The 26,416-nt window shown below is 46.1% G+C and overlaps 1 protein-coding gene across 6 annotated transcripts in view; it reads right to left on the bottom strand.

The window, feature by feature from the left end:
- Window positions 1-24,935, bottom strand: part of LOC140428034 (rho guanine nucleotide exchange factor TIAM1-like) — a 473,602-nt gene extending 448,667 nt beyond the window's left edge. For 4 of the 6 annotated variants that reach the window (XM_072514009.1, XM_072514007.1, XM_072514011.1 and 1 more), the window contains exon 1: window positions 24,783-24,935. The gene's annotated coding sequence lies outside the window, so the exon portion shown is untranslated. The remainder of the gene's footprint in view (window positions 1-24,782) is intronic. The other 2 variants (XM_072514010.1, XM_072514008.1) reach the window with 1 other exon arrangement.
- Window positions 24,936-26,416: the final 1,481 nt, after the last annotated feature.

Raw genomic sequence — 26,416 nt, 5'->3', positions numbered from 1 at the left:
AAGCACCCAAAATGGCCGCCCTCATCCAGGCGGAGGCCCTGGAGTTGCTCGATTGCTTGAACACGTTCCGCCTCATGGGGACCTTGCCGTGCCGTTTCAGCCGCTTGGATGTGGGAATACCGACTCGTGGCGTTTTCGTGCAGCACGCAGGTCTCGATGGTGGTCGCTAGGGCGAGCTGCTTTACTTTGAGGAGCTGATGGCGTAGGGGGTCTGACTGAACACCAAAAACGATCTGGTCGCGTATCATGAAGTCGGAGGTGGGCCCGTAGCCACAGGACTACGCAAGGATGCGGAGGTGGGTGAGAAAGGGCTGGAAAGGTTCATCCTTACCCTGCAAACGCTGTTGGAATACATAGCGCTCGAAACCTTCATTCACCTCTATGCTGCAGTGAGTGTCAAACTTGAGGAGGACCGTCTTGAACTTGGTTTTATCTTCATCATCCGCAAAGGTGAGAGAATTGAAAATGTGGATGGCATGGTCCCCGGCCGTGGATAGGAAGAGAGCGATCTTCCTGGTGTCAGAGGCATTCTCCCAGTCTGTGGCTTCAAGGTAGAGCTGGAAGCGTTGTTTGAATATCTTCCAGTTGGCCCCTAGGTTACCGGTGATGCGGAGCGGCGGCGGCAGGCAGACGCTGTCCATTTTGCAGGATGACGGTATGCTGGTGGAAGGCAGATCACTTGCAGGTAGGTCTAAGAAGTACTAATATCTCTCAACTCCTGGTATCATGATGTGTTGGGTGCTCTGGATCCATGGAACACATACTGACCACCAACACTTAAAATAGTGCAACACTATTTTATTAAGTCAAAAACTGTTGAACATGCTTTCACTGTGGGTTAACACGATATTAGATTGAACTAAAGACCTATGCCTTGTCCTAACCAGTCTATACACTCAGCACATGGTGAAGATCTGTGCTGCAGGCTGTGAGCTCTGTCCTACTAGGAGGCTGCATCCCGAATGAGCGGGAACTCTGATGCCCCCTGTCTTTATAGTGTGTGTGCTCTAACTGGTGATTGGCTGCGGTGTTGTGTGTGTTGATTGGTCCCGCTGTGTGTCCATCAGTGTGTGTGTATCTGCACCATGATATACTGGTGTATATTATGACAGAAGGTAGTGACAGAGTGGTATTGTCACTGTACTAGTAATCCACAGTACAGTAAAAACTATCTGGTTTACTCGTGTCCTTTAGGGAAGGAAATCTGCCGCCTTACCTGATCTGGCCGACATGTGACTCCAGATCCACAGTAATGCGATTGACTCTTAAATGCCCTCAGGGATGGGCAATAAATGCTGGCACACCCAGCGACACTCACATCCCATGGAAGATTTTTTTTTAAAGTTCAGGAAACAAAGATATAGAGACGGTTTAGGTGGAGGTGAGAAATGGTAGAGGCGAGAAATGGTAGAGGCAAGAGGTCACTTGTGGAAGTCATGTACAGGCCGCCGAACAGTAGCCACTTGGTAGAGTGCAGCATAACAGAAGTTTGTTAGAAAGGCACGGCCAAGGGCAGCACGGTGGCGCAGTGGGTTAGCCTTGCAGCCTCACGGCGCCACGGTCCCAGGTTCGAACCCGGCTCTGGGTCACTGTCTGTGTGGAGTTTGCATATTCTCCTCGTGTTTGCGTGGGTTTCGCCCCCACAACCCAAAGATGTGCAGGCTAGGTGGATTGGCCATGCTAAATTGCCCCTTAATTGGAAAAAACGAATTGGGTACTCTAAATTTATAGAAAAAAAAGAAAGGCAAGGTGAGAATCATGGAAGATTTTAATTTACACACAGACTGGAAAAGTCAGATAGGCAAAGGTATCCTGGGTGAGAAATTCATAGACCTGGTACTGTGCAATGAGATGGGAGTAATTAATGATCTCATAATGAAGGTAGCAGCAACCATAGTATGATTGAAATTTACATTCAATTTGAAGGAAAAAGAAATGGGTCTGAGACAATGTTTTTAAACTTAAATAAGGGCAATTATGCTCTGAACGAGAGCCAAACTGGCTAAAGCAAATCAGCAAATTAGGTTCAGGGACAGATCAATAGGGATGTATTGACAAACATTTAAGGGGATATATCAGAATGCACAGAATAGATACATTCCAACGAGTAAGAAAAAAAGTCCATGGGATGGACCCACCATCCTTGGGTAACTAGAAAGATTAATGATCAAACTTAAAAGAAAAAGTATATAAAACTGTAGAAACAGATGAAAGGTCAGAAGATTGTACAAAATACAAGGAACAGTAAGGGATGATCAAAAGAATAATGAGGGCGGGCAGCACGGTAGCACAGTGGTTAGCACTGTTGCCTCACGGCGCCGAGCTCCCAAGTTCAATCCCGGCTCTGGGTCACTGTTCGTGTGGAGTTTGCACATTCTCCCTGTGTCTGCGTGTGTTTCGCCCCACAACCCAAAGATGTGAAGAGTAGGTGGATTAGCCACACTAAATTGCCCCTTAATTGGAAAAAAATTGGGTACTTTAAATTTTTTTAAAAGAATAATGAGGGAAAAATTAGAGTATGAGGAAAAAGCTAGCCAGAAATATAAAAATAGATAGCAAGAGTTTTTATAAATATTTTATGAAAGAATTAACAAAATGGGTGGCATGGTAGCACAGTGGTTAGCACAGTTGCTTCACAGCTCCAAGGTCCCAGATTCGATTCCCAGCTTGGGTCACTATCTGTGCAGAGACACGTTCTCCCCGCGTCTGTGGATTTCCTCCGGGTGCTCTGGTTTCCTTCCACAAGCCAAAGATGTGCAGGTTAGGTGGATTGGCTATGCCAATTACTCTTAAGTGTCCAAACAAAAAGGTTAGGTGTGATTACAGGGATAGGGTGGAGGTATGGGGATAGGGTGGAGGTGAGGGCTTAGGTAGGGTGCTCTTTCGAGGGGCAGGTGAAGACTCGATGTGCCGAATGGCCTCCTTCTGGACTGTAAATTCTATGATCTATGATTATTATTAAATGAGTGTCGGTCCTATAGATTATTTAAGGAAGAATGTAAATGCTTTGGAAGCAGTCCAAAAAAGTTCACTAGACTAATAGCAGGAATGGGTGACTTGACTTATGAGGAATGGTTGGACAGGTTAGGCTTGCTTCCACTTGAGTTTAGAAGAGTAAGAGGCAACTTGATTGAAACAAAGGATCCCAAGGAGTCATGACTGCTGGATGTGGACAGAGTGTTTCCTCTTGCAGGAGTATCTAAAACTCAGGGTCACTATTTAAAAATTAGAGGGCACCCATTTAAAATAGAGATGCGGTAAGCATATTTCTCTCAGAGGGTTGAGTCTCTTTGGAACTCTCTCCCTGAAAAGGTGGTATCGACACACTCTGAATAGCTTTTGAGACAGAGGTGGATCGGTTATTGGTAAGCAAGTGGGCGATAGGTTATCCGGGGTATGCGGAATGCAGATTTGAAGTCACTATCCATGGTCTTATTTGTTAAGTAATGGGTTAAGAGACACTGCAATTAGTTGTCTCATTTATGTTAAGTATCCATTAATTGACACTGATATGTAAAGGGGCTTCAGGTGGCCTCTGCCAGGTAATGTATACTTAGAGTTTTGTGCAAAGGCTGTTGGAATGAAATAAATGTGTGTTTGTGAAAAAGGAACAGAACTTTAGACTCTTCATATCACAGCAACTAAAACGTCTAACAATTGGTAGCGGAGGATGGTTGCTGTGTAAATGTGAAGGGTTGAAAGATACAACTTTTCCAGATCAAACCAAGGAGTGAGTGAGAAAAGAAAAAAAAAAAAGGGATATATGGCTGAACCGAGGATAAAGATGGCTGGATATGACTAACCTCCCTTATTTTCTGAAAGGGAATCGTACCACCAATGGAGAAGTGCAGCAGTTATGTGGACTAAGGTAACTGCTTTGGGAAAGAGAAAACAAGGTATGACATTGGCTCTTTCTCTACCATATGGCAGTAAAATCCGAAACAAAGTGCTTTCTGAGCTGGAATTGGAAGAGTTAGACACAGAAGACGGTCTGGAGACTTTATTACATTATATGGATAAGATTTATAAGAAAGATGACTTGTTAAGTGTGTATGAAGCATGGTCGGATTTTGATAAGTTCCGGAAAATGGAGGATATCTCCATGGAAGACTATATAATGGAATTTGGCAGACTATATAAAAGGCTGCAGAAACACAAGCTGGAATTTCCACAGTCTGTGTTGGCCTTTAAATTACTTGACTGTGCTAGAGTGAGCAACATGGATAGGCTCCAGTTTTGACAGGAGTTCAGTTTACTGATAAGGATACCTTATTCGAACAGATGACAAAAGCTTTACAAACGTTTCTGGGGAAACATTCGATTCCGATGGCTCTGATGACCCAAATAGGTCAGCCTGCAATAAGGCAGAATATGGAAGATACACTAGTAACAGGATGGCGAAATCGTATGGCTACGAACAGGGCTCAAGACTATAGACGGATGCCGAGTCAAGGAAATTATGAAGACAGAAACCCAGTTAGAACCTACAATAGGAGGATGAACCCCAGAAATTCACGGGGCATGATAAATCGATGTTTTCAATGTGTCTCTCAATACCATTATGCTTTCAACTGTCCAGCTCGTTATGATAGAGTGTTTGAAGCGACACATGACACGGAAGAGTCAGAAGAGGAAAAAGATAGTGACCAGAAAGAAGGCATTGTCCTATTGACGAGCTGTTTTACACCGGTAATGAGGGTGTTGGTTGCAGAATCCTTCAACTGTGCTGTATTGGACAGTGGCTGCACATCTACTGTGTGTGGAATTGACTGGTTAAAATATTACCTGGACTCTTTGAATGCTGAAAATCGTAACAAGGTTAAGGAATTTGAAAGTTCCACAAGTTTCAGGTTTGGGGATGATAATACTCTGAAGTCGTTGAAAAGAGTGGTGATCCCTTGCAATATTGCCGGAGTAAATCATTTCATTAACACGGATGTTGTATCAAGTGAGATACCTTTGCTTCTGAGCAGACCGTCGATGAAGAAAGCACACATGAAACTGGATAAGGCAACAGTTTTTGGAAAGACGGTGGACTTACAATTTACACAGTCGGGACACTATTGTATTCCATTACTGACAAATAATGTTTCAAGTAGAGTGGTTAAGGATGTGTTAATGGCAGTTGAAAATGGGACTTTAGGGCTTCCGGGTGCGGCTATGCAGAGCTAGGTCGCATATTCGGCAGCTCCTGCTTGGAACGGACTTTTGGGCTCTTTTACAGGGCCCCCACGGCATTTGTTTGACATTTCCCGGTGTGGGAAGAAGGCTGCAATATTCCCCCGACAGTGTCCCCCAGGAAGGGTATGTCTCTGGGTTGCCAGACACGGCAGAAAAAGTAAAAGATTTGGCTGCAACTGCAGGATAAACAGGGCCTCTTCCAGCATGCAGGCGGGGGAAGGGCAAGCTTAAAGCTGCAAGCTGACCTGAGGGCCTGTATCAAAGGTGAATTCTAGCAGCAGAGGGAACAACTGTGAAAAGACCTCATCAAGGCCACTGAAGGGACTTCCGGTTGCGGTGATGCCTAGCTAGCCGCACGCTTCGGCGGCTCCAGCTCCGACGGACCTTCGGGCTCTTTTAAGAGCCCCAACGGGGAATTTTTCGACGACGCAACCCGGTGTGGGGTGTGTGAGAAGGGAGTCCCCCCCAAACGAAGGAGGAAAAAAACGTCGGCGGCGGCTGCAGCGCGAGGAATCGTCGACCAAAGGGTCAGAAAGAGAGAAGTACAAGATGGCGGCGGAGAAAGCGCAGGCGACATGGGGGCTTGAGCAGGATGAAATTGTGAGACGGTGCGTGGAGCTGCTGAAGAGGGAGGTGCTGACCCCGTTGCTACAGGCAATTGAGGGGCTCAAGGAGACATTAAAGACCCAGGAGACAGAGCTCCGCGTGGTGGAGCAGAAGGTGACAGATATTGAGGACGAGATCCTGGGCATGGCGGTTAAGACACAGACGCACGAGGCACTTCATAAAAAGTGTACTGAAAGGATCGAAGCCCTAGAAAATGGAGCGCGAAGGAAGAACCTTCGGATACTGGGTCTCCCTGAGGGTGTGGAAGGAGTGGACTGTGGAGCGTACGCAAGTACGATGCTGAGCTCACTGATGGGTGCTGATGCCCCTACGGGCCCCTTGGAGGTGGAGTGGGCAAATCGGATTCCGGCGAGAAGACCAAAAGCGGGAGAACCACCCAGGGCGATAATCGTGCGATTTTACCGCCTTAAGGATAGAGAAGAGGTCCTGAGATGGGCTAAAAAGGTGCGGAGTAGCAGATGGGAGAATGCAGTGGTACGGGTATACCAGGATTGGAGTGCGGAGGTGGCGAGAAGGAGGGCGAGCTTCAACCGAGCCAAAGAGGTGTTGCATAAAAGGAAGGTGAAGTTCGGGATGCTGCAGCCGGCAAGACTATGGGTCACGTATCAGGAGAGACACCATTATTTCGAGACGGCGGAGGAAGCATGGACCTTCATCAAAGAAGAGAAATTGGATCGGAACTGAGGGACTGATGCTGCAGGAAATGTTATTGTTAATGTTATGATTGAAGTTAATTGAGAAGTAAATTGGGAAGGGGGAGACATTGGGGAAATGTGGGCGCCGGTGAGGGGGGAAAGACGGGACATAGTTAGAGAATGGGGGAGGGGGAGGGGAAAGGGAGCTGCGCCATAAGAGGCGGGTCAGGTAAAGGGATGTTCCCGCGCCAGAAAGAATAAGGCGGGAAGACAGGCGCAAGGCGGATGGGAGTTCCCCACACGGGGGGGTCGAGGAGTGAGCAGGAGTAGCCGGGGTCAGTTGAAGCCAGCTGACTTACGGAAGTAATATGGGGGGAGCAATCATGCTAGAAAGAGATATAGCGGGGAGGGGGGGGGGGGGGAGGGGGGGGGGGGGGGGGGGGGGGGGAGGGACAACTGGGTTGCTGCTGCGGAAATCCAAAAGGAAATGGCGAAAGAGTGGGTGGGCGGGGATGGTGTGCGACGCTGGGGGAGCGAGCGGGAGCGCGGAGACGGGATATGGGACTGGCCTAGAGAAGGTAATGGCTAGTCGACACGGGAGGGGGGCAGGTAGCCCCCTAGTGAGGCTGATCACGTGGAACGTGAGAGGCCTGAACGGACCGATAAAAAGGGCCCGAGTGCTCGCGCATTTGAAAGGACTAAGGGCAGACGTGGTTATGCTCCAAGAGACGCACCTAAAGGTGGCGGACCAAGTTAGGCGGAGGAAAGGATGGGTGGGACAGGTGTTCCACTCAGGACTGGACGCAAAGAATAGAGGGGTGGCCATTTTGGTGGGGAAACGGGTAGCATTTGAAGCAAAGAACATCGTAGCAGATAGCGGAGGTAGATATGTAATGGTGAGTGGCAGGCTGGAGGGAATGGAGGTCGTGTTGGTTAATGTGTATGCCCCAAACTGGGACGATGCGGGATTTATGAGACGGATGCTGGGGCGTATACCGGACCTGGAGGTAGGAAACTTGATTTTAGGAGGGGACTTTAATACGGTGCTGGACCCGGGGCTAGATAGATCCAGCTCAAGGACCGGAAGAAGGCCAGCAGCGGCCAAGGTACTTAAGGGGTTTATGGACCAAATGGGGGGAGTGGATCCATGGCGATTTCTTAGACCTAGGGCTAGGGAGTTTTCCTTCTTCTCCCATGTCCATAAAGTGTACTCAAGGATAGATTTTTTTGTTTTGGGAAGGTCGTTGATCTCTAGGGTGGAAGAAGCTGAGTACTCAGCCATAGCGGTTTCGGATCATGCCCCACATTGGGTGGACCTGGAAGTAGGAGAGGACAGGGAGCAGAGAACACTCTGGCGATTAGATGTGGGACTGATGGCGGATGAGGGAGTGTGTGCAAGAGTGCGGGGGTGTATTGAGAGATACCTGGAGGTCAATGACGACGGCGAGGTCCCTGTGGGAGTGGTATGGGAAGCACTAAAAGCGGTGGTCAGAGGAGAGCTGATCTCCATTGGGGCCCACAAAAGGAAAACAGAGGCCAAGGAAAGGGAAAGATTACTGGGGGAGATTTTAAGGGTGGATAGGGAATTTGCAGAGACCCCGGAGGAGGAATTGTACAGGGAGAGGAGACGACTCCAGACGGAATTTGACCTTCTGACCACCAGAAAGGCAGAGGTACTGTGGAGGAAGGCACAGGGGAGGAGGTATGAATATGGGGAAAAGGCTAGTCGCCTGTTGGCTCATCAATTGCGAAAGAGGGCAGCAGCGAGGGAGATAGGAGGAATTAGAGACGAAAGGGGAGACACGGTGCGAAGGGCAGGAAAGATAAATGAGGTGTTCAAGACCTTCTATGAGGAACTGTATAGGTCTCAACCCCCAGAGGGAGAGGAGGGGATGCGGCAGTTCCTGGACCAATTGAGGTTCCCGAAAGTGGAGGAGCGGGGGGTGGTAGGCCTGGGGGCACCGATTGGGATGGACGAGGTTATTAAGGGACTGGGAAGCATGCAAGCAGGGAAGGCCCCAGGACCAGACGGGTTCCCGGTGGAGTATTACAGAAAATATGTGGACTTGTTGGCCCCGTTGACGTTCAATGAGGCCAGGGAAGGGGGGACTCTACCCCCGACGATGTCGGAGGCGACGATATCGCTAATTTTGAAGAGGGACAAAGATCCGTTGCAGTGCGGGTCCTATAGACCTATTTCACTGTTGAACGTGGACACCAAATTGCTGGCAAAGGTACTGGCATCGAGGATAGAGGACTGTGTCCCGGGGGTGGTGCACGAAGACCAGACAGGGTTCGTAAAAGGGAGACAACTGAATGTTAACGTGCGACGACTATTAGGGGTGATAATGATGCCCCCAGTGGAGGGGGAGGCAGAGATAGTGGCGGCAATGGACGCAGAGAAGGCATTTGATAGGGTGGAGTGGGAGTATTTATGGGAAGTGTTAAGGCGGTTTGGGTTTGGGAACGGGTTTATTAGCTGGGTTAGACTTCTTTATGGGGCTCCAACGGCAAGCGTAGTTACAGGTCGACATAGATCGGAGTATTTCCGACTATATAGGGGAACAAGACAGGGATGCCCGCTGTCTCCATTGTTGTTCGCGTTGGCAATTGAACCTCTGGCCATGGCGTTGAGAGACTCCAGGAAATGGAGAGGGGTGATTAGAGGGGGAGAAGAACACCGAGTCTCGTTATACGCGGATGACCTATTGTTATACGTGTCGGACCCAGCGGGGGGGATGATAGAGGTTATGCGAATTTTGAGGGGGTTCGGGGATTTCTCGGGGTATAGGCTAAACATGGGGAAGAGTGAATTATTTGTGATACATCCAGGGGACCAGTGTAGAGAGATAGAAGGCTTGCCTCTAAGGAAAGTGGAAAGAAACTTCCGATACCTGGGGATTCAGATCGCTAGGAGCTGGGGAACCTTGCACAGACTTAATCTGACACGGTTGGTAGAACAAATGGAGGACTTCAAGAGGTGGGACATGCAGCCTCTATCGCTGGCGGGCAGGGAGCAAGCAATTAAGATGATGGTCCTCCCAAGGTTCTTATTTGTATTTCAATGTCTCCCTATACTAATCACCAAGACCTTTTTTTAATAAAATAGACAGGAGCATCACGAGCTTCGTGTGGGCAGGGAAAGTTCCGAGAGTAAGGAGGGGGTTCCTTCAGCGTAGTAGGGACAGAGGAGGATTGGCACTACCGAACTTGGGCGATTATTATTGGGCCGCCAATGTGGCAATGATACGTAAATGGATGATGGGAGGATGAGGGAGCGGCGTGGAAAAGGCTGGAGAGAAAGTCCTGTAAAGGGACGAGTTTAGAGGCGCTGGTGATGGCGCCGCTACCGATCTCACCTAAAATGTTTACCACGAACCCGGTGGTGGCGGCAACATTGAATATCTGGGGACAGTGGAGGCGACAGAGAGGGGCGCGGGGAGCCCTGGTGGGGTCCCCAATCAGGAACAACCATAGGTTCGCCCCAGGAAGAATGGATGGAGGATTTCAGAGCTGGTACCAGTTGGGAATTAGGAGGGTGGGAGATTTATTTATAGATGGGACTTTTGCGAGCTTGGGAGCATTGGAGGAAAAGTATAAGTTTCCTTCAGGGAAATTTCTTGAGATATATGCAGGTGAGGGCGTTTACTAGACAACAGGTGAGGGAATTTCCGTTGCTCCCGACACAGGGGATACAGGACAGGGTGCTTTCAGGGGTGTGGGTCGGAGAGGGCAAGGTGTCAGAGATTTACTGAGAGATGAGGGAAGAGGGGGAGGAGTCGGTGGGCGAACTAAAAGGAAAGTGGGAAGAAGAACTAGGGGAGGAGATAGAGGAGGGTATGTGGGCTGATGCCCTAAGCAGGGTAAATTCCTCTTCCTCATGCGCCAGGCTTAGCCTGCTTCAATTTAAGGTGCTACATAGAGCACACATAACGGGAGCAAGATTGAGCAGGTTCTTTGGAGTGGAGGACAAATGTGGGAGGTGTGGCGGGAGCCCGGCAAACCACGCACATACGTTTTGGGCGTGCCCGGCACTGGAAGGGTATTGGAAGGGAGTGACGGGAGTGATTTCGCGGGTGGTGAAGGCCCGGGTCAAACCAGGCTGGGGGTTAGCTCTATTTGGAGTTGCGGAAGAGCCGGGAGTGCAGGAGGCGAAAGAGGCCGACGTTGTGGCCTTTGCGTCCTTAGTAGCCCGGCGCAGGATCCTACTCATGTGGAAGGAGGCGAAACCCCCCGGACTGGAGGCCTGGGTAAATGATATGGCGGGGTTCATTAAACTGGAGCAGATAAAGTTTGCCCTGAGAGGATCGGCTCAAGGGTTCACCAGGCGGTGGCAGCCATTTCTCGACTACCTAGGGGAACGTTAGCGGGAAGACAGATGACCAGCAGCAGCAACCCAGGGGGAAGGGGGGGGAGGGGGGAGGGGATTTAGTTTAGTTGAGGTCAAAGATAAAGGGGTTTTGTTACTTGTGTATTGTTAAAAATTTCTGTATTGTTATTGTTGCGTTTGCTTTGTAAGAGGGGAAAAATTGTTGTTTGGGAAAAAAATTTCAATAAAACATATTTAAAAAAAAAAGAAAATTGGACTTTAGCTGATAAAAAGCTTGTGGTATTAAAACTGCATAGGCAATTTGCACATCCGTCTCCTCGGAGGCTGAAAAATGTATTAAAGGATGCAGGGGTAAGGGATGACGACTATACTAAACTGATAGAACAGGTTAGTGACCGCTGTGAAGTTTGTCGGAAGTACAGAAGGACACCAGCACGACCGATAGTAACCCTACCTTTGGCCAGGGATTTTAACGACATTGTGGCCATGGACCTTAAGATCTGGAATGAAGCAAATAATATATTTATTTTGCATTTTGTAGATTTAGCAACCAGATTTAGTCAATCAACGATTGTACGAAGTAAAGAAAAGAGAGTAATTCTGGATCAAATCGTGAAAAAATGGATAGGGACAGGAATGGGTCCACCGGCAAAATTCCTTACCGACAATGGGGGAGAATTTGCTAATGATGAGTTTCGGGATGAGTGTGAAAACATGAATATCAGAGTTATGAATACGGCTGCAGAAAGCCCATTTAGTAATGGTGTCTGTGAAAGAAATCATGCTGTCACCGATGACATGCTTCGGAAAATTTGGGCAGATCGACCAAATTGCAGGCTAAATTCAGCTTTAGCATGCAAAGAATTCATTGCAGATGGTTGGGGGCTATAGTCCTTATCAATTAGTGTTTGGTAGAAATCCTAAAATTCCGTCAATTTTGGATGACCAGCCTCCAGCTTGGGAGGGGACGACAATTAGCTCTGGTTTTGCTGAACATTTAAATGCATTACATAGCAGTAGAAAAGCTTTTTTGGAAGCAGAAGTCTCTGAAAGAATTCGCAGAGCTTTAAGACATAACATACGGCCATCAGATGCCGTTTTTCAGCAAGGAGGCATGGTATACTATAAGAGAGACAATTCTAATGAATGGAAAGGCCCAGGGAAGATCATAGGCATAGATGGCAAAACAATTATTTTGCAACATGGTAATCTAACTGTTAGGGTCCATTCATCAAGGATAATGGGTACAGATTACAAATGTTCAAATTTAGACAGAGCAGACAGACATGACGAGGAACCAGAGTCATCTGGTACGCATGTGTTACAGAACTATGAGGACCAGTTAACTGATATAGATAGGGTTTCTGTGGCGAAAGGGCAACTGCCAAAAGTTGGTACAAAAGTGACATACTTGTCTGAAGGGTCTAGTCAATGGAAGGATGCATCTGTTATTAGTAGAGCAGGGAAGGCCACTGGAAAGTAAAAACATTGGTTGAATGTACTGCATTCAGGGGAAGAAGTCAAGACAATGGATTGGGAAAACGAAGTTCAAAAATGGAGGGCACAAAAACGCAGTGCCAGTTCAGATAGTACATCAGATAGTGAACAGATCCGCGGGAAAAGGTCGAGAACTACTGAAAGGACATCCCACAGCAGAAGGGAAAGATCAAGCAGTAGCAGTACAGAACGAGATACCAGGCGGGAGAGGGGACGTAGTTTATCAAGATCTCGGAACATGAGTAAGACTACGAATACTAATAGGAGTAGATGCCCACATGCACGTGAGATTTTGGTGGCTTCAAATAAATTAGATGAAAAAGTTATCAAAGAAACTAAACAGCAAGAATTGCATAGTTGGAGTGAATTTGGGGTATACACGGAAGTACCGGATAGGGGACAAAGAGCTCTATCCCACAGATGGATTTGCACGGAAAAGGTTCTTCCGGATGGAAGATACAAGGCAAAGGCCAGGCTCGTGGCAAGGGGATTTGAAGAAAACTTAGAAGATCAGGATTTAAGGGTAGATTCACCTACAGCAGGAAAGGTCATTTTAAAGATCCTCTTGGCTCTATTAGCCACAAAGGCATGGGAATGCAAATCTATTGATATAAAAGCTGCCTTTTTGCAGGAGCATCAGCTCCAGAGAGACATTTTTCTCCGTCCTCCTAAAGAAGCAGCTAACACAGAAGGGGTACTCTGGAAGTTGAACAAATGTGTATATGGATTAAATGATGCAGCTAGAGTCTGGTATTTTTCGGTAAGGTCAGTTTTTTTAAAGTTAGGCTGTTGCCAGTTGAAAGCAGATCCTGCAATGTTTTACTGGCACTATAAAGGAAATCCTTCTGGCATTTTTATGATGCATGTTGATGATTATTTGTGGGGTGGGACTAGTGATTTTGAAGCTATTGGAATCTCTGGTTGGAGGAAAGAATTCAGGGTTGGAAGTCAGGCTTCCGGTGCATTTAAATATATTGGACTGGAAATTGGACAGACTAAGTTAGGGGCACCTTTACGTCAGCAATCTTATTTGGAAAGCATCAGCCCAATAGCAATTAGTCGTGGCCGAGTTTCACAAAAAGACGCAATGGTTTCAAAGATAGAAAAAGAGCAACTGCGAAGTTTAATTGGGCAATTGAACTGGTTAGGTAGACAGACTAGACCGGATGTGAGTTTTGATGTCTTAGAGTTGAGTACAAAAATGAATGATCCCAAAGTGGAAGACATAATAAGAGCAAATAAAGCGTTGGCCAAACTAAAAATGCAGGAGCGTGTTTTGAAGTTCCCAGTTTTAGGTGACCTTCGGCACTTGAAACTCATAGTTTATAGTCCAAATTTATGTGTTGGGGTTTCAAGCGCAGGGGGTTTTGTAATTTTCCTTTTGGGGAACAATGGTAAATGTTGCCCGCTTGTGTGGGAAACAAAGAAAATAAGGAGAGTGGTAAAAAGCACTTTGGCTGCTGAGACGTTAAGCCTTGTAGAGGCGGTGGATATGGCCTTTTATATAAGGATGATATTGACAGAAATTTTGGGATTAGGGGATTTGGGTAATATACCTATTGACTGTCACATTGACAATAAATCCCTGTGGTAAAATGTGCACTCTACAAAAAGTGTCAATGAAAAGAGGTTACGGATAGCTATCGCAAGCTTGAAGCAGATGTTGGACAGAGCGGAAATAACAAAAAATTAATGTGTCGACAGGAGCTATCAACTGCCAGACTGTTTTACGAAAAGAGGGGCGAGTTCACAAAAACTTTGGGATATTGTTAATGAAGGGCGCTTGTTTCTGTGACTTTTTTTTTCTTCCTCGTCCAAACAAAAAAAAGGGGGGGGGGGGAAATCATGTGTGTGCTTTTGAGTTTCTTGAAATTTTGTTTTCACCTAGTTATTTTTTTTTCTCCAAGGAAGGGGAGACTGTTAAGTAATGGGTTAAGAGACACTGCAATTAGTTGTCTCATTTATGTTAAGTATCCATTAATTGACACTGATATGTAAAGGGGCTTCAGGTGGCCTCTGCCAGGTGATGTATAGTTAGACTTTTGTGCAAAGGCTGTTGGAATGAAATAAATGTGTGTTTGTGAAAAAGGAACAGAACTTTAGACTCTTCATATCACAGCAACTAAAACGTCTAACATTATTAAATGGTGGAAAAGACTCAAGGGGCTCCGGCTCCTTGTTTGCATGTTCCTTCGTCATGCTCATAGAATCAAACAATCCCTACAGTGCAGAAGGATGCCATTTGGCCCATTGAGTCTGCACGGCCCTCTGAAAGAGCACCCTACCTAGACCCACTCCTTTGCCCTATCCCCGTAACTTCATAATCCACCTAATCTTTGGACACTGTGGGACAATTTAGAATGGCCAATCCACCTAAACGGCACATCTTTGTACTGTGGGAGTAAACCAGAGCATCCGGATGAAACCCACACAGATACGGGAAGAATTGGCAAACTCCACACAATCAGCCAAGGCTAGAATTGAACCTGGGTCCCTGGTGCTGTGATGCAGCAGGGCCAACCACTGTGCCGCCCAGTGCTGAGAGTCCTCCTCTAATATTAACACCATGCTAGGTTATGCAGCACTGAGCACAAAAGAACCAAAGAGGACAGTCATCCAAGCCCATATTATGGCAGGACATCACCCCTGTCCTTTCATCTCAATTGCTCTTTCATGATACCAATGGGCTGCTCAATGAAAGCTGCAGTTCAACCATTGTTACGATTGTGGTTTGAGTTCCCAAGAGTAATAAGCCAGGTGTGCAGGGTATTGCCCTCATCTCAAAGCAATCACCCTTTACTGTGCAAAGGAAAACAGAGGGGGAAATGGATAACAAAACAATATAGAAGCACCACAGCAGGAAAGGTGCCCACCTGCATGATGCTCTGCTGGTCAACACATACCAGCTAACATTAATATGCTTTGTAATTCATTAAAACACCAACAGGCAAAAATAGGTGCAGTCAATAATCCCTTTGGACAGGGGAGAATCCTGCATTCTGTGCAAAACTACAATCAATTACTAGGTAGTTCTAGATATCCATGGGGAAAGTGATGAACTGTTTGCACTTACAAATAAGACATTGAATGCCTATTTAATACAAACATGGGCTGCAAATTGGCATGACAATCTGGTATCAGCCAGAGGCAAGATACTGACTGACTGCAATAGGCAGCACCACATGAGTTGTAACAATTAGTTTCACGTTTTCTTGCAAAATGTTGAGATTTACAATGCCTTTAGTGAACCTTCTACAATTTTAGTATGTTACACATTCATAGGCTGGTTTTCTAGAATTTATTAGTGCAATATCTCAGTCCCTTAGATGTCTATTTCTTAATTTTCATAGTTCATTGTTAAGTGCTTTAGTGGTCAGGATTTCAGTGATTTTGAGGTCAATGGATTGACTACCTCAGCAAGCCAGCTGGGCCACAATGCATACACATCCTATTCTATGTGGTAACTCTACGACACTTCATGCATCCTGGATAGCCGTGTGTTGCCATACATAAGTCTGTACATTTGTTCACTTTGTTCATATGTGTGAATGAAGATCTAAAGCTCAAGCTCCAGAGTCACTCCAGTGCATCTGGGAATCTTAGCAGTTCCCTCCAGCATACATTCAAGGCTGTGATCACCTCATAGCTACAAGCGAAGGAGACAGTGAGTGACCACCAGTTGAGGAGGAAGACATTTTTTTAAAAATAAATTTGAGAGCACCCAATCTTTTTTTTCCAATTAAGGGGCAATTTAGTGTGGCCAATTCACCTAACCTGCACATCTTTGGGTTGTGGGGTGAAACCCACGCAGACATGGGGAGAATGTACAAACCCCACACAGTCAGTGACCCAGAGCCGGGATCGAACCCGTGTCCTCAGCATCGTCAGAGGAGGAAGACATAGTTGGTGCAAGAAGCTCCATATCGTTGACACTCGGTGTTTTCATGTTGAAGACTAGGAAGGGTGAGGAATACTGTAAAAATCAAGCCAATGTCTGGGTGGTATGGTGCCACAGTGGTTAGCACTGCTGGGTCACAGTGCTGAGGACCCAGGTTCGATCCCGGCCCCAGGTCACTGTCTGTGTGGAGTTTTCACATTCTCCCCGTGTCTGCGTGGGTCTCATCCCTACAACCCAAATATGTGCAGGCTAGGTGGATTGGCCACGCTAAACTGCCCCTTAATTGGGGAAAAAAAGAATTGGGTACTCTAAACTTATTTTTTTAAACCAAGCCACTGTCACTGTGTCAGAAGAAGTAGGAATGTGGCAATCAGTGGAGATTTTATCACAGTGTTCGTATCCTCCCTGGTTTAAACCCATAAATACAAAATATAAAAGTCTATAAAATTATGTAAAACAACAGAATCAGAAGTGGTCAAGAATTTAGATTTTCTGATCTGCTTGCCAACTTAATTCATCAACTCTCAGATTTACTCTGAATACACCTCACATGTTAGGTGTATTGGACAAGTTTTAGCAGGAGTGTATCGCAATCCCACTCAGGATTTTGTATTGAACGCCTGGAAGATTTTAACAGCCAGCCTTCACTCAAATGCAGTCAGCTGCTCATCCATTTCCATTGGAAAACTGCAGCTGGCAATGGGGAAGGATGAGGGTTGGATGATCTGGTAGCATCAGAAAAAATTAATTGCTCGCAAATTTCCAAGGAGAGGATGTCTGGAGTGAATGCAACGATTTTGGTTCAATGTTTTAAGTTTAATTTGTGATTAGCTTTTTGTTTCAGGCAGTATCCCTTTAAGGGCTGCCCCTTAAATTTGGCCCTCGGTTTATTTGATCTAGTTCGATTGGTTATTTGATTTATCCCAAATTGGATTGTGGTAATGAGTAGTGGGGAGGGTGGGAAAAAGAGTGCCAGGGAGCAGAGTCTTGGGTTTTGTTGTGGGGCTCAGAGCATTACTCATGTTCCCACTGAGAGAGGTTTTTGAACAACGTTGACTTGAATTTACCGTGCTCCTTCATAGTGTCCCATGGTGCTTCATAGGAGCATTACGAATCAGGATTTGACACTGAGCCACGCAAAATATGAGAACAGATAGAACTCTTAAAGGCGGCGAGACAGGCAGAAAGCAAGGAGGCTTACAATGGGAATTGCAGAGCCTAGAGCCCAGGCTGCTGAAAGCAAAGGCACTAATGAAGAGGTGAATAAATCAGAGATGAGTGAGAATAAGAATTAAAGACAAGTAAAAGATCTCAAAAATTGTAGGACTGGGGCAAGTCCCAGATATCGGGCCGAGAAAGGCCACTGAGGGACTTGAGAACGAGGAAGAAAATGTTTAAACTATGACATGGTCAAACCAGAAGCCAATATAGATCAGAGAGCACAGACATGATGGATTAACTTGCCAACCATTGCCGCTATGGCTTCCTGATCATGATGGCCATCCCAGATCATGATGGCCATTGCAGATATCCAGCTCAAGAGTGGGTTATAATGTCATTAGGGTCCTAAATATAGGGCAGGATGCTGATTTGCATTCATTAGTTCCTCCCCTGAAGAGGTCTTCTGGCGCAGTGGTGGTGTCCCTGCCTCTGAACCAGAAGCTCTGGGTTCAAGTCCCACTCCAGAACTTGATAGCCAAGGAAGGGGTGTTTACAACACAGCCAAACGGGTTGACTATTAACCTGTAAATCCTTTCAACAAACGCCAATGGCAGGCAGTAACAATGAGAAAGATACCTGGTCAGCCGTGTGATGGAAATAAATTAAAGCCTCTACCATCAATATCCACAGCTCCCAGTCACAATGTGTGTGTAAGAGCGTCTATTGCCACAGCAACTCTGATCTTGGGGTCTGGTTGGTTCAGTTGGCTGGACAGCTGGTGTGGAGTAGATTGGTGCCAACAGCACAGGGTTGGATCCCAGTTCTGGCTAGAGTGGATTCAGAACCTGCCTCCTCTGTGGGTCAAACCTGCCTTCGGCCGAGAACTCATTAAGAAGAATGCCTCCCTCAGACAAAACCAGACTTAAAACACAGATCAGTGGAAACAGTGGGAAATGGAGGTGCTCCATTTGAACTGCTCTCTTGCTGCTTTGTCATCAAACAGGTTTTCAATGTGGTGAGGAGAATGAAATTCCTCTCTTGATCATGGGAATGTTGCTCCAAAGTGGACAATTAAATTGTCTTGTTAAAGACTGCTCAGACTAATTTCTCCTTGAGATCACAAATACCAGAGTAGATCACAGGTGCGGGGTCTTGGGGCAGAAAATTAGAATTCCAGCATCAACAAGAATAAAACCAAGTTGCTCTGGAGTATAATGAATGTTCTGTGGCCATCTAAACTGGGCGCCCGCACGGGATGATGGAATTGTGGTCAGGTTGGTCACAGACAGGGCACAATGTATATATTGCAAACAACTCAGACGTATACAGAAACTCGCACCTGCTTATTTCAAGTGACTGTGACAAAAGAAATAGGGCGGGATTCTCCACTCTCGCGCCGGTTGGGAGAATCGCCTGGGTCGCCGAATTTTCCCGCGACACCTGTCTGACGCCCTCCCGCGATTCTCCCAAGCGCGAGAACGGCCCCGCCGGGTTCCCCGCGGCGCAGGCCGGATGAATCGCCCGAGACACCCAAAATGGCGATTCTCCGGCACCCCTGCTATTCTCAGGTCCGGATGGGCCGAGCGGCCAGGCCAAAACGGCGGGTTCCCCCTCCGCGCCGTCCACACCTGGTCACTGCCGGCGGGAACAGCGCGAGAATGCTGGTGGGGGGGGGGGATCCCGCACCGGGAGGGGGGCCTCAAATGGGGTCTGGCCCGCGATCGGTGCCCACCGATCGTCAGGCCGTCCTCTCTGAAGGAGGACCTCCTTTCTTCCGCAGCCCAGCAAGATCCGTCTGACATCTTCTTGCGGGACGGACACAGAGAGGACGGCAACCACGCATGCGCGGGTTGGCGCCAACCAACCCGCGCATGCGCGGGTGACGCCAGTTATGCGGCGCCGGCCGCGTCATGTATGCGGCGCCGCCTTTATGTGGCGACAAGGCCTGGCGCATGTAAATGACGCGGCCCCGCTCCTATCCCATTATCGGGCCCTGAATCGGTCGGGATAGAGGCCATTTTGCGCCGTCGTGAACCTCAACGGCGTTCACGACGTCGTGGGCACTTCGGTGTGGGAGTGGAGAATCCCGCCCACTATCCCTCCTCATCCTTTTTGGCCTGTCTGCAACCTTTGACATGGCTGACCGCACCATCCTCCTCTTCACTTTAGTCCAGCTGGGTGGACTACTCCTACCCAGTTCGAGACTTACCTATTTAATTGTAGATTATCTATCAATTGCAATGGTTTCTCTTCCTGCTCTCGCACCGTTACCTCAGCTATCCCCAAGAATCTAGCCACAGCCCCATCCCATTTCTCATCTATATACTGTCCTTGGCACATCATCCAAAAGTACAGAAAACATTTCACATTTATCCCGAACACCCATCTCTACCTCATGAGCACCTCTCTAGATTCCTCCATAGTCTTATAATTTAATGACAGTTTATCTACATCCAGTGCTGGGGGAGTATTGCTTTTGTCTATTATCGCAGTTTACTAAAGATATAGAGTGGTGCAGTCAGGGACCCCAGTTCAATTCCAGCCTTGGGTGACTGTGTGAAGTTTGTAGGTTCTCCCAGTGTCTGCATGGGTTTTCTCTGGTTGCTCCAGTTTCCTCCCACAGTCCAAAGATGTACAGATTAGGCGGATTGGTCATTCTAAACTGTCGCTTAGTGCCCAAAAGGTTAGGTGGGGTAACTGGGATGGAGTGCGGGTGTGGGCTAAGTTAGGATGCTCTTTCGGAGGGTCAGTGCAGACTCGATGGACTGAATGGCCTCCTTCTGTACTATAGGGATTCTACGATATGAAACATGACATCCTCCATCAGAAACGTTTCTCTGACCAAAGGAGGAACAACGTAGACCCCGCATAATCTATGCATGCTTGTATGAACAATACATGAAAAAGACTCACTTTAATACATACTACAGCTGCAAGAATTACCAGGGTAAAAGATACATGAATGTGAAAAAGTTAGATTGTATAGTCTGCAAAAAACACGTGAATTTATGTTCTTATTCTGTTAGGTACATTTTCAGTGTTCTGCAGTCCACCTTGCACCCATTTGCAAATGACCAACCCTGATCATTATTAAGACCTTCCTCAAGACCTCCAAGCTTGAAACATCAGCTCTCTCTTACTTATTTTGAAATACCTTACATTATTACAAACATCCCTGTAACCCCTACTATTGCATGTGCTCAAATTTTAACCTTCGCTCCAGTCGCATAACATCTAACACTATTCTACCATCTTTCAAGGAAATACATTCATAGCGGAAGATCTTTTTAAAAAAAATTTAGAATATCCAATTCATTTTTTCCAATTAAGGGATAATTTAGCGTGGCCAATCCACCTAGCCTTCACATCTTTGGGTTCTGGGTGCGAAACCCACGCAAACACAGGGAGAATGTGCAAACTCCACACAGACAGTGACCCAGAGCCAGGATCGAACCTAGGACCTCGGCGCCGTGAGGCAGCAGGGCTAACCCACTGCGCCACCGTGCTGCCACTATAGCGGAAGATCTATCGTTAAGAGTTTCTTCTTGGCCACCAGAGTTGGAGAATACTACATGATGAGGTCGCATCAAATGGATAACTGTGCACTTCATGGATTTCTCATTTGTGATGATGATGAATCTAAGTTGTACACCTAAGCACATTGTCATGACCTTGGAGTACCGCTCTGTTGTGTTTGCCATTTAATTGGAAGCATCTGTAACCACTTCAGAAGCATAGACTGTTCACTTCATGACTGTACCTGATCTTGCAACAATTCAAACCATAATTAACCTATTTGAATGAATCAACCCTCCTTAAAATTATTGTGGTAGCCAAAAGGAAGGTGCTACTTGTATTAAATATTTGTGGCAGCTCTATCATGGAAAGCAATTATAAGTAATTGAAGTGATTTAATTGAATATTGGTCTATGCAAGATTGTACATTCATTAATATTAAATGCCAAAACAAAAATCAAAAAGTAATGTATCATTATCACAGATAACAATACATTTTTCCCTGAACAAAAATGAAACAAATTACCTTAATTGCTTACTTCAGCATCACTAAATAAAAAGGCAAAGTAGTTTTACAATGGCATGATAAAACAACATACTGGAATCCCAACAACGAATCGGTGATTTCCCCACAGAGTGAATCCCAATGCTTATTCGGATGCTCAGCCTTCCGTTGCACTTTCCTCCAGACATTTACCCAGAGGAAGGAGAGGATAAAAATAAATTATGTAAAAGTACTCACAGCATGAAGCCAATTTTGCATACCTCCTCTTTGACTGATTAGCTTTGCAGCAACTGGGACATGGAAATTGTTTACCAACTGCCCAATTGAGTAGAAAAGAAATATAGGCATACGTTCAAAAAGGATAGTAAAAGACCAAACATCTCACCATCCCTTCACCTTCGGGGCCAATGTTCGACTCTAACCCAGATGGTTATCTAGGAAGTAAAGGTCCTGAATACTTTAGGCTGTCACAATTCAGCTTACAGTAATTCAGCATTAAATTATCACTCTCACTTTTAAAGTTGGCTGATGGAGGAATTGGAAAATAATGGGTGTTGCATCTTTTAAGGTTGAGAAATATTGTTAAGACATGGTAAATTTTCCCCTCATGGCGCTATTTATACATTATCGAAGAGCGTTTCACGCATAATGGGAAAATACCCGATGAACACATCACCCAGTGTAGAGGGAAATAGTTCTTAATGTTTCAGGTCAATAACTTTATCAAGTTGTGACCAAAAGTTCAAACATGGAACAGGTTTTAAACAAGGACAGAGGCAGGAAAAGGGAGGGAAGAAAGGAAAGAACAAAAGGAGAGATTCAATGACAAAGGGGATAACAGTAATGGGGCAAGTAAACAAACAAAAGATTGATCTGGAGGATATGTAAATGGAGAAAACAGAGATCACCAACAACCGCCATTCGAAAAGATTGGGGCACTGGTTGTGATCTGAAATCATTGAACTCACTGTTGAGTCTGGAATGCTGTAAAGTGCCTCATCGAAAGATGAGATGAGGAGGTGGATCTGAAATGTTAAGTGTTACAGTCTCCATAGATGCTGCCTGAACTACAGAGTACTTACTGCATTTTCTGTTTATATTTCCAATTTCCAGCATCTGCAATATTTTGCTTTTCTACTGACACTTCTCATCTTGATGGAAACAGAAATTAACACTTCATTCTGGGACCTATTCAAACTCAAAAACTAGACATGGAAAAACTAATTATTGGGCTCCGAACTCTGAATGGGTGAAACATACATCCTATTTTTGTCAGATATGCTGAGCTCCTAGTTTCCATATCAAAGATAGTATCTAAAACCCTAAGATATTCAACAATACTTCGACTATTTAAAATGGACAGAAGTTCTCACCAGCCACACCACGCAACTCATACATATTAACCTTAATTATTGCCAAAATTAATATTAAGATTTTTTTTCTTTTAAATAATCTAGGAGTCTCATTACTCCCCATTTAGCTAATTAAACAAGTTCTCAACTGGAGAACATAACGGTAGGTTATGCTAAAAACCCACAGCACCGATTCTCCAGATCAATACTGCCCAAATAATGATGTCTATTTTGACTAGCTACAGTCCTACATGCTGAGTTATCAACAATTTGAAAAGGTACAATCCAATGAAGAAACGATGCTTTTTTAAAAATCAAAATCAATTAATCTCACCATTTCCTGAAGCAAAAAAACCATCAGAAAATGCAGGAAAGTCTCAGCAGGTCTGACAGCTTCGATTGAGAGAGAAACAGAGCGAACGCAGACGACTCGGAACGTTAATTCTGCTTCTCTCTTCATTGATGCTGCCAGTCCTGCTGAGTTTTTCCAGCATTTTCTGTTTTTATTTCAGATTTCCAGCATCCGCTAAATTTTGCTTTGATTTCCCCATTTCCTGAGTTTGGCACTCCGTGCAAAATGCTGAAAGTATTTGAAGAATATCAAACCAAATCCATTTTCTGTTCCATTTTAGATTTGATGCCTACCGTAGATCGCAGTTCAATCTGCACTTGGGTAAAAAGTCAGATTTTTCAATCTGATATTATTTCGCAATATGTCTAATATTTAAAACCCGCGGAAAGATCTTCAAAATGTAATGTGATTACATGAAACCTCATCAGGTGCACCCAAGCGCTATTTCAGAAGCAAAACTGATTTTAAGCCAGATACCAGACGATGAATTTCATAATCGAGAAACAGTCGCCCCTAACCATTTCAATGACACGAAACTTTAAAAAAAAGTCAAACCAATTGAAAATCTGAAGTACTCAGGAAATTCACAAGAGCCTACTGTTTTTAAGTATTAACGCAGAATTTGGACGCAAAATCAATGGATTAAGCTGATAACCGCCATACAGTAAATGCAGCAAAATGGATCAATTTGCCCAACAACGCCTCGGCATACAAATGCAAAACCTTGAAAGTTGAATGTGACACAATTCTAAACAAAACCAAACAAAATCATTATCATTAAGAAATCAGCTGCAACCAACACCAATATTGTTAGGAAATCAGCTGCTTTTGAATATACTCATCAAGGGAAACAGAACATCGCCATTGTCCCCCTCCCCAAAATTGTTAACGAAAATCCATCATTTTTTCCCCACTTGCGCACACTTTTCAGAAAATGCGTGGATTATGGAAGACTAAATCTCGAGCCGCGACCTTACGATCATGTGGAACAAAACACGAGCTGCGAAAAAAGGAATGGAGGTTGTAGTGGATATTCAATAACCCCAATAGTAACAGTAATAAGAAATACTCCTGGATTGGCTTCCGAAGCCCAAGAGCCCCAGTCGGCCAACCCCTGTTCGTTCAACGAGCGACAAAAAGAAATCTGACCACAAAGAATAAGACCTGTGATAAACCCATTGACTCAATACACAGAAGCGCAGCTTGATTGCCTGAAGAATCTGCAAGAACACAAAGAAACGCTCATTTCTGAATTAAACAAATGAGCAAAGGAAAACGACCGAGCCTTGACAGATCCGTGAAAAATCATTCTCAGGATCTCCAAGCCAAGGAGAACAGTGGACTTCCAGATTCCTCATTTAGTAGACATTCCTAAATTCCGATTTCCCAAAAGGATTTAAACGACAGAAGCTCATGATTCCGAATTAAAATGCTGTAATAATGCAATTCAATAGAGAACAAAATGTTTCAGGTACTTGGGGGGGGGGGGGGGGGGGGGGTTTAAAATAAACAGACCACCCAGACGTACGGACCAGCCCCAGGTGTCTGCGGATGCAGAGTGGATGAGTGGAAGCAGTTTGAGTGAAATGTACCTAAATCTGTTCAGGCTGAGGAAGGGCGGCGGGCGTTAGAGCCTGGTGGAATCCCCTGGGTCTGATTCAGGACACAACACAGGAGTGAATGGGGAGGCGGGGTATTCATCCTCAACTGTGGCTGCTCATCACTTACCGGAGAAGTCGCTACTGGAGGGCTTTCAAATAATGCATTTTGGCAGCATTAAAATTGAATGCTTGCGAAGGGGTGCGAGCGACTCACTTCACAACAGGGGATTCTTTGAGAACCCACCGCCGCCGTCGCCATGTTGTTTCCGAGAGCGCTGCGAGGGGGCGGTGCCGGTCGGGGAGGGAGGGGACGGGCGCCGAAAGCGATTGGCGGCGCGATCCGTCAATCAGATCGGCTTGCAGCCAATGGCCGATCGCTGCTGCAGAGGGCGCCAGGTTCCCCATTCACTGGCCATTGATGCCTGCCCCACTCCACCAGTGGGAAGAGTGAGCGCGGCTCCTGGTGGAAGCACGTTGAATTTTGAAGTCGAGAGAATTAGCTGACTATTGTGTCTGCAAAAGGGTTAATGAGTGAGTCGTTTGCTCTGGTGCGGAAACACTTTTGACAAAGGTGCTCAGTTTCTTTCCACAGAATCCCGACAGTGCAGAGGTAGGCCATTCGACCCATCGAGTCTGCACCAACCCTCCGAAAAGAGAACTCTTCCTGGGCCCACACCCCACCCTGTACCCCAGTGCACATTGATTATGGCCAGTCCGCCGAACCCACACATCTCTGGACAGTTAGAACATAGAACATAGAAAAATACAGCACAGAACAGGCCCTTCGGCCCACGATGTTGTGCCGAAACTTTGTCCTAGATTAATCATAGATTATCATTGAATTTACAGTGCAGAAGGAGGCCATTCGGCCCATTGAGTCTGCACCGGCTCTTGGAAAGAGCACCCTACCCAAAGTCAACACCTCCACCCAACACTAAGGGCAATTTTGGACACTAAGGGCAATTTATCATGGCCAATCCACCTAACCTGCACATCTTTGGACTGTGGGAGGAAACCAGAGCACCCGGAGGAAACCCACGCAGACACGGGGAGGATGTGCAGACTCCGCACAAACAGTGACCCAAGCCAGAATTGAACCTGGGACCCTGGAGCTGTGAAGCAATTGTGCTATCCACAATGCTACCATGCTGCCCTTAAGAACAAATACATCTACACTATATCATTTTACCGTAATCCATGTACCTATCCAATAGCTGCTTGAAGGTCCCTAATGTTTCCGACTCAACTACTTCCACAGGCAGTGCATTCCATGCCCCCACTACTCTCTGGGTAAAGAACCTACCTCTGACATCCCCCCTATATCTTCCACCATTCACCTTAAATTTATGTCCCCTTGTAATGGTTTGTTCCACCCGGGGAAAAAGTCTCTGACTGTCTACTCTTATCTATTACCCTGATCATCTTATAAACCTCTATCAAGTCGCCCCCCTCATCCTTCTCCGTTCTAATGAGAAAAGGCCTAGCACCCTCAACCTTTCCTCGTAAGACCTCTCCATTCCAGGCAACATCCTGGTAAATCTACTTTGCACCTTTTCCAAAGCTTCCACATCCTTCCTAAAATGAGGCGACCAGAACTGTACACAGTACTCCAAATGTGGCCTTACCAAAGTTTTGTACAGCTGCATCATCACCTCACAGCTCTTAAATTGGAGCAAACCGGAGCAGTCGGAGGAAACCCACGCAGAAACAGGGAGAATGTGGAAATATCCGCGCAGTCGCCAGGCCAGAATCTAATCCGGG

Source organism: Scyliorhinus torazame, chromosome 8, assembly GCF_047496885.1.
Source record: "Scyliorhinus torazame isolate Kashiwa2021f chromosome 8, sScyTor2.1, whole genome shotgun sequence".
NCBI classification, from domain to species: Eukaryota; Metazoa; Chordata; class Chondrichthyes; order Carcharhiniformes; family Scyliorhinidae; genus Scyliorhinus; species Scyliorhinus torazame.
Note: the sequence above shows the minus strand (reverse complement) of the source record. Positions and strands in the feature narration are given on the sequence as shown.